The 6,000-nt window shown below is 53.6% G+C and overlaps 1 protein-coding gene across 3 annotated transcripts in view; it reads right to left on the reverse strand.

The window, feature by feature from the left end:
- Window positions 1-2,645, reverse strand: part of LOC105482151 (solute carrier family 39 member 14) — a 57,213-nt gene extending 54,568 nt beyond the window's left edge. For 2 of the 3 annotated variants that reach the window (XM_071068508.1, XM_071068511.1), the window contains exon 1: window positions 2,512-2,645. The gene's annotated coding sequence lies outside the window, so the exon portion shown is untranslated. Of the gene's footprint in view, window positions 1-2,169; window positions 2,370-2,511 lie in introns of those variants that run through there. The other variant, XM_071068510.1, reaches the window with a different exon arrangement.
- Between the last annotated feature and the right edge of the window lie 3,355 nt (window positions 2,646-6,000).

Here is a 6,000-nt window from a genome sequence, read left to right on the forward strand (position 1 = left end):
GTGAGAACAGAAGTTAAGAAATTTCTCACTGCTGGAGAGTGATGGGGCCAGGATTTGAACAGAGACCTACCTATCTGAAAAGGCCGGAATTCTTCCGCCACCAGCACAACCGTGTCTAGCACAGCGCTCACTCTCTGAACTGAATTGTGCAGAGCACGGAAGCGTCTCTTGTGTTGTTATCTTGTTCCCCATCCACGGATGCTGTTTCTCCCCAAGAGTCTGCATTGGAAGGGTGGGGGCCAGGCCGTCTGCATGCACCCGCCACGGTGGCCACTGCTGAGCCCAAAACAGACCAGGCACTATACATCCACAGGCTGAGTCCCAGAGCCCAAAATTCTCACTCTGGCCTAAATTACAAGGCCAGTGATGCAGCTGCCCCAGCCCCCAAGTTCTCAGGTCAGCCTCTGCACTGGCTGGCCAGCTGTCAGTCAACACCTGGATCGTATCTCCCCCTCAGCACTGCCCTCTCTCAAGGCCCCAGAGGCCAGATGAGTACAAAATGATAAATTAAGCAAGAACTTGCTTTGGACTGGCCCTTTGGGAAGACAGTATCCAGAGGATCCCCTTCCACTGTCTGGTGCCCTCTAGTCTTACCTGCAAACCAATTCCGCAGGAGGACCACTAGCCTATCTCCTGGCTACCACACAGGTGATGGGAAACTCACCTCTCTGAGCCTCCACCAGGAAAAGGAACATGTGGCTTTTTTTTGTTTGTTTGTTTTGAGACGGAGTCTCGCTTTGTCGCCCAGGCTGGAGTGCAGTGGCGCGATCTCGGCTCACTGCAAGCTCCGCCTCCCAGGTTCACGCCATTCTCCTGCCTCAGCCTCCGAGTAGCTGGGACTACAGGCGTGCACCACCACGCCCGGCTAATTTTTTGTATTTTTAGTAGAGACGGGGTTTCACCGTGTTAGCCAGGATGGTCTCGATCTCCTGACCTCGTGATCTGCCCGCCTCCGCCTCCCAAAGTGCTGGGATTACAGGCGTGAGCCACCGCGCCCAGCTGAACATGTGGCTTTTAATTCCAGCTGCTAAGTTATGATTCTGAACATCCCTTCTGTAGCTTTACCAAGGATGCAAGTTCTTGTCCATATTTAGGGCTTGTGTTTTAAGAGGTAAGGATAGGCCCTGTGTGGTGGCTCACGCACACCTGTAATCCCAGCACTTTGGGAGGCTGAGGCGGGCGGATCACCTGAGGTCAGGAGATCGAGACCATCCTGGCTAACACGGTGAAACACCGTCTCTACTAAAAACACAAAAAATTAGCCGTGCCTGTTGGCAGGCGCCTGTAGTCCCAGCTACTCGGGAGGCTGAGGCAGGAGAATGGCTTGAACCTGGGAGGCGGAGGTTGCAGTGAGCCCATATCCCGCCACTGCACTCTAGCCTGGGCGACAGAGTGAGCCTCTGTCTCCCAAAAAAAAAAAAAAAAAAAAAAAAAAGGGTAAGGGTTACCGAATTGTATATGCTGTGGATAAGGTGATCTAGTCTGACCGTGGTACTGGCCTGACCCTCTCAAGGTCACAGGGCCGGTTAAGTGCAGAGCAGGGACAGAGGCCAGGGCTAACTCCCAGGCCACTCCTCGGCAGGAGCACAGCCGTCCCAATGGCCTGGGGCTCCTAGGGGAGGGCCACTAAAGACATAAACCCAAACCAGGCTTGCTCCAGGAAGGGTCAGGTCAAAGCTGCTCCTACCCCCACGCTTCCATTCGGGCCACAAGAGAGCACTTGGCCACTCCCCAAATCGTGTCCGGAGTCCTCCTCCACAGCCTAGCCCTTTAACTGTTTAGAGAAGCCTCTCTTTGGAGCCCAGGCCCTGGCAAGCACCAGATCCTCAAAAGTGAACCCCCAGTCTAGAGCTGAGGAAATCTTCCCGGCTCAACTGGACCTCAGGATCAGATGATGAAACTGCTCGGATGGCGACTTTGTCCCACTGCCCTCACCCACCAAGAGGGGGCAGCCTGAACCCGACCACCTAACTTGGTCATTAAGGACCAAAAATAGCCAGAAAGCCATCCTCGCGGGCAAGCCAGATTGGAGATTCGCTCAGCCGGAAGATTGAGTACATGTATCTTCGGGGGGAGATGGACCGGAGGGGGCCCGGGGGACGCAGCTCCTGAAAAGCAAAGTCCAGATCCCAGAGCCCCATGGAGCGGCCCCTCGGATTGGCCACCTACTGTATGCGTTCTGCGTCCGTGTCCGCGCGGGGGCTCCGGGAGCCGTGCTCAGCCTTCGGCGCGGCGACCCACGCTCTGAGCACCCTTCTGCGGCTCCAGCATCCTGCACCCTCCAGGCGGACGGGCCGCGCCTTGACCTCTCCCCTCGCCAGCGCGGCACCAGAGCCAGGTGTAGCCTCCACCCAGCAGTCCGGGCGTGCGCCGGTGCCCCGGAGCGGTGCCCCGGAGCGGTGCCCCGTCCTCGGCGCAGCGCTGTCCCCGCCCCCACCCGCTGCCCCAGCCTGGGGCGCGCGGCTCCTCAGCCGCTGCCCATCTCGCGGCCCCTCTCATCCACGCCCTCACCTGGCGCTCGGAGGCGGCCCCGGCCCCACGCAGCCTCACCGTAAGGTCCCGGGCGGCCGGCGGCGGCTGGAGAAGCAGCTCAGCCCGTGCGTCCGCGTAGACACGCGCGCCAACCCCCCTCCGTGCGTCCGGGCCGCAGCACCGCGCGCATGCCCGGCTATATACCCGGCGCGTCAGCGACCGGACCCGCCCCCGACCCGCCCCCGACCCGCCCCGCTCGCCCCGGGGCTGCCACGTGGGGCCGGCAGACCCGGGACCTGGCCAGCCTGCGCCCTCCTGCGCCTCGCGGCCCTGGCTGTGGTAGGCGCCCGCTCCCACCCTCCATCCGGCCGTGACTCGCGAGGACCTCTGACTCCTCCTGCCTCCGGAAACCTCCCGTGAAGACCTGCTCCCCGGGCGCGGGAAGCTCTCACCGCCTAGCCTCCACCCCGCTCCCCCAGGAGGCGAGTCCTTACCCACTCGATTTGAATGTGCATTTTACCACTTTTGGTTCATCCCAAAAGCTTTTCTCTTCCCTCCCCAGTTCGGAAAGGTACTCCAGAAGGGGACGCGCCCTTAGACGATGGTTCTTCTGCATATTTCCACCAGCCAAAGGAACCAAAATTTCCTGGTCGAATTCCAAATAAACCATATTACATTCACTTTTCAGACTTGATGCCGCACCGCTTCCCACAATGATCAGACGCCTAAAGAACCCTACTAACCCAAAGTTGGGAGAAATGTTAATTGGGTGAAGAATGTCCAAGGAGACTCTTCCATTGTGGGACATCTCATTGAGATGTATATCAGGCCTGAGAAATGCAGATTTCTTGAGAAAATAAACCACTCTTTCGACTCCCATTGTTTCTGTTCTGCAGGACATCAGGACTATTTCCTCTATGAGCTGAGCCAGCTGCCACCTGGGCCTTTCGGGGCTCGGAGGAAGGGCTTTCTAGCCCAACTGTCGCGGCTTAGTACTCGATCTGGGCTGGGCGCGGTGGCTCACGCCTGTAATCCCAGCACTTTGGGAGGCCGAGACGGGCGGATCACGAGGTCAGGAGATCGAGACCATCCTGGCTAGCACAGTGAAACCCCGTCTCTACTAAAAAATACAAAAAAATTAGCCGGGCGAGGTGGCGGGCGCCTGTAGTCCCAGCTACTCGGGAGGCTGAGGCAGGAGAATGGCGTGAACCTGGGAGGCGGAGCTTGCAGTGAGCTGAGATCCGGCCACTGTACTCCAGCCTGGGCGACAGAGCGAGACTCCGTCTCAAAAAAAAAAAAAAAAAAAAAGTACTCGATCTGCTCCTAGCACAGTGACTGATCCCCAGACGGCACTAGCTCTCTCTGAATTTGCGCAGGGAAGGGGGCCACATCCCACTCTCTGCAGGTCTTGCGGGGAGGATCCCCGTGATGGCGGCGCTAAGGAGGAAAGGAAAGCAGACAGTCGCTGGAGCCGGTGGCAAGAACTCAGCAGCTTGCTCTTCGCCAGGCCAGAGGGGGTCAGATTCTTCATGTTACTTTTGAAGAGTCTAGCTGGGCCCCAGGCGTTTCTAAAATTCGATTATCCTCACCCCGTAATTACAGTGCTGCAGTGGGTATGGGGGCAGCGGTGATATTCCTCTCATTTATTTTCCAAGTGATTTCAGAGTAATGATATCTCTTGCAGAATTTCCCTCAGAGCCCCTTCATCTTTGTAATAACCCTATTTCTCTCTTGGTTAAACTTGGTGCTTTCCAGACATTATGTCATCCGTTTGGGACTCTCATCCCACTGTAGTGGGCTGTCAGAAAGGGGCCAATCCCCACCACACCTTTTGTTGAAGCACTGGAAAAGGAGTGAGAAGTCCACCCAGAGATAAAGTGAAATAAGCATGCTTCCAACACACAGAGCTCTGAAGGGTATGAAGCCCGTAAACACGTATCCTAAAGGAGTGTTAATCTCTTAAAACCAAAGTTGGAGAGCAATCCCATGGCTTTTCCAGGCTAGTTGTCAATACTATCCACAGGAGAACTAGGCACCCTTCAAGGAGATTGCTGGGCAGAGAGGGGGCAGGACCAGACACCCCACCACCGGGCCTATCATGGCGTTCTCACTTGTTTTCAACCACACTAAAGGTGGAGCTGTCAAAGTCCACATAGGCAAGCAGAGCTGATAAGCTATCAGTAATCCATTAGGGAATACAATTAATTATTAACAAAAGGTCTTAACTCTCCATATCTTCCCACACACAAAATTCTTTAGGTATCCCCTAAATCCTTCCTTGTTGCTGGGTAGTTCTCAGTTTCTCATTCCTGGTGCCAGGCTTGGAGACCCACTTCTCTCTGCTCTCCACTTTATTATTATTATTATTATTATTATTATTATTATTTCGAGACAGAGTCTCACTCTGCAGCCCAGGCTGGAGTGCAGTGGCGCAATCTCAGCTTACTGTAACCACCCCCTCCCAGGTTCAAGTGGTTCTCCTGCCACAGCCTCCTGAGTAGCTGGGATTACAGGCACCCACCACCCTGCCTGGCTAATATTTATATTTTTACTAGAGACACGGTTTCACCATGTTGGCCAGGCTGATCCCGAACTCCAAGCTCAAATGATCTGCCCACCTCGGCCTCCCAAAGTGCTGGGATTACAGGCGTGAGCCACTGCGCCCGGCCTCTGCTCTCCACTTTTTCCTCTCATTACTCATTTTCACTTGTCAAAATTCTAACTCCCCAAAGTCACCTCTCATCTGCAAACTTCTGGATTTTTCTGAATCCAGAATTCTGAACTACCCTTTCATATTTTTTGACTGTAACCCACATGAAAAACATTTAACACTGCAACTCCAATATAAATAACAATATAGCAAACAAAAATTTCACAAAATATCCATAAAGATATGCATTGCAATGCATATTTTTTTTTAAAAAAAAGGGGTAACAAACCCACTAAGTTGACTTCATGACCATTATTAGGTTGTAATCCACAGAATTAAAACTTTATATGGTTTATGGTACTTATATTTTTTCCCTTAAAATTATTTCACTTTGCCGGGCACAGTGGCTCACGCCTGTAATCCCAGCACTTTGGGAGGTTGAGGCAGGTGGATGACCTGAGGTCGGGAGTTCGAGACCCCCTGACCAACATGGAGAAACCCCGTCTCTACTAAAAATACAAAATTATCCAGGTGTGGTGGCACATGCCTGTAATCCCAGCTGCTTGGGAGGCTGAGGCAGGAGAATTGCTTGAACCCAGGAGGCAGAGGTTGCGATGAGCTGGAGATCACGCCATTGCACTCCAGCCTGGGCAACAAAAGCGAAACTCCATCTCAAAAAAACAAAAAAATTATTTCACTTTAATCTCCAACTAGACTTTAATCTGCCTTGATTACATGAGATTTCCCTATATACCTGTATCTCCTAATGTAACATCTTGCACATAACACAGTTTCAATAAATATTTGCTGGATGAATGAACGGGCTGGCTCACTAGAAGTTTGGTGTTGGGCAATACTTAAGGAAACATAGCACAAAA

The sequence above is a fragment of the Macaca nemestrina genome, chromosome 8, assembly GCF_043159975.1.
Source record: "Macaca nemestrina isolate mMacNem1 chromosome 8, mMacNem.hap1, whole genome shotgun sequence".
In the NCBI taxonomy this organism is placed as follows: Eukaryota; Metazoa; Chordata; class Mammalia; order Primates; family Cercopithecidae; genus Macaca; species Macaca nemestrina.